This window comes from Hipposideros armiger, unplaced genomic scaffold (assembly GCF_001890085.2).
Source record: "Hipposideros armiger isolate ML-2016 unplaced genomic scaffold, ASM189008v1 scaffold_74, whole genome shotgun sequence".
Taxonomy (NCBI): domain Eukaryota; kingdom Metazoa; phylum Chordata; class Mammalia; order Chiroptera; family Hipposideridae; genus Hipposideros; species Hipposideros armiger.
Window position 1 is genome coordinate 1905345 of NW_017731424.1, and position 2497 is coordinate 1907841.

Sequence of the window (2497 nt, forward strand, 5' to 3'; positions counted from 1 at the left end):
ATACACAAGTACTTACCACTGTGTTACAGTTGCCTACAGCATTCAGTGCAGTGACGAGCTATGCATGCTTGCAGCCCAGGAGCAGTAGGCCATGTCCTAGAGGTTGGGTGTGCAGGAGGCTGTACCATCTAGGTGTGTGTAAGTGCTCTCTGCAATGTTCACACAACAGTGAAATTGCTTAATGATGCATTTCCCAGAACGAATCCCTGAGCAGCACATGACTGTATGTATGTGTATTACCTCCAGCACAGGAAACACTCCTGTGTTCTGACTACTCTCATTATTCTAGTCAAAGAACACTTCACATCTGACACTTCTGATCACCAAACGTATGGGGCGTTTTCCCACACTACCAAGCAATGTTCCATCCCCAGCTGAATTAAATTATTGAATTAAATGTAATAACTCAATACAATTTAATTCCATTTTGACACTACCGACCTGGAGTTAGCACCAGATCCCACAGGTTAAGGGCTCAGTCCCACAGGACTGCACCCCACACTTCAGGTGCTAATTGCACGTCCAGGTGGTTACCAATGCTTCTGACCAACGGGGCAAAAATCAGAGGTTTCCATATTAAAGTGACTCAGAACTCAAGAAAACAGTTGACTTCCAAGATGACCAGTTTATTACAAAGGTTACTGAAGGATATGAATGAACAGCCAGATAAAAAGATATATAAGGTGAGGTACAGAAGGTTCCCCAGTATGAGAACTTCTGTCCACGTGGAGTTTAGCATGTGCCACCTTGGGGCGCCAACCAGCTCTGAGAACCTGCTCCTTTGGGGGTGTTATGGAGGCTTCATTGCGTAGGCATGACTGATTGCATCATTGGCCACTGGTGATTGAGTCAACCTGGGGGGGGCGGAGCTCTCTCCTCCCCCAGGTGGAGATGGGACTGGAAGTTCCAACCCTCTAATCACTTGCTTGCAACCAGCCCCAGCCTTGGGGACTTTCCAAAAGGCCCCTCATTAACATACACTCTCTTGTGTGGTTAAAAGGAGTGTGTTACAAGCCATAAAAGACACCTTTATTCTCTTACATCTTAGGAAGGTCCAAGGGTTTTAGGAGGTGCCAGGAACAGGAGGAAGGCCAAATATACACTTCTCATTAAAAATCACAACCTCACACCTCCCAGCCCCGGCTGATGACCACAGGATCTGCGTGGCTCCTGACATCTCCCAGCCTTCTCCTCCAGCCTTTGTACATTCTGCTTCCTCGCCAGGGAGCAGCCTTTCCTCTGGGCCTCTCCTTAGCCGTTACTCACCCCCTTTCCCAGCCAGGAACCCCTCTCTGTGCTCCCACGGCACCTCACACGTCCCTCATTATAACTATCGGCCACCTCACAAATTGAAATTGCACCAGTCCACCTGCTGACGAAAGCTTCCATGTAGAATGAAAACAAGCAGAAACAAACCAGCCAGAGATGGAGAGGAGAGAAAGCGCCAATGATGCAAAAGGGTCATCAGCTGGACATTGTCAATGTAAGAAACCTCCAAACCTGTAGAGAATTTCCATGAGTTTATTTGAGCCAAACTGCTGACAATTGCCGGGGAGCAAGATCTCAAATGCTCCACAGAGCGACAATTTGCAGTTTCTTTTATGCAATTGAAAATAAGGAGGGGATGTAAGGAAGATACAGGAAGGTGGGAGAAAGCTAGGTGGAGACTGGGTTACAGGACAGGTAACTAAATTATGTACTCTCTTGAGGGTGGTTATACCTTCAAGGGGTCTGGAAAAGAGGGTTACTAACATTTCAAAGGTGTGTTAAATAGATGCGTAAGAACAACCTGGCTTAAAAACCTTTCACGAAGAAGTTACAGGCCTGGGGCACGGCTGCCCACCATGACCTGCCCCGTTAGGAATTATGATCAAATCACCCTGTGAGGTTACTTGCAGTTAGATTTATTACAGCACCCTTTTTTCACCCACGACATTCTTTCCAGAGGCCTTGAAGCTAAGGGGGTGTGAATCCTGGAGCGGCTGCAGCCATCTTATGACTCTGAGGACAGGGCTTAAAGGTGAAGGTGAAGGACAACAGGAAAAAGGAAAGAGACATATCCCTGTGACATCGCTAGAGCTACTGCTGTTCCCCTACAGTGTCTATGGCCTCTGGGCTTTCTGGTCCTAATGATAATGAGAACCTAATGAGATGCATTGGTTCTCAGCCCTGGCTGCCTATTAGAATCACCTGGGACACCTCAAAAACAAAACAAAACAAACAAAAAAAACCCCACAACACCCAGGCCTGGTCCCATCCCCAAAGATTCTGATTCACTTGGCCTGGAGAGGAGCAGCCCTAGAAAAATGGGGAGCAGGGAAGGGACAAGGTAGGAGGAGAAAAATAGCATTTCTGCCAGATCTCCTTCTGATAAGGTTGGTCTGATAAAGCTTGACTTCATGCTATTCATGCAAAACAAACACCAGATAAATTTCCTTTCCTCTGTTCTCCCCACTCGGCTGAGGAAATAGGAACTCCTTGACATTTTGGTGGAAAG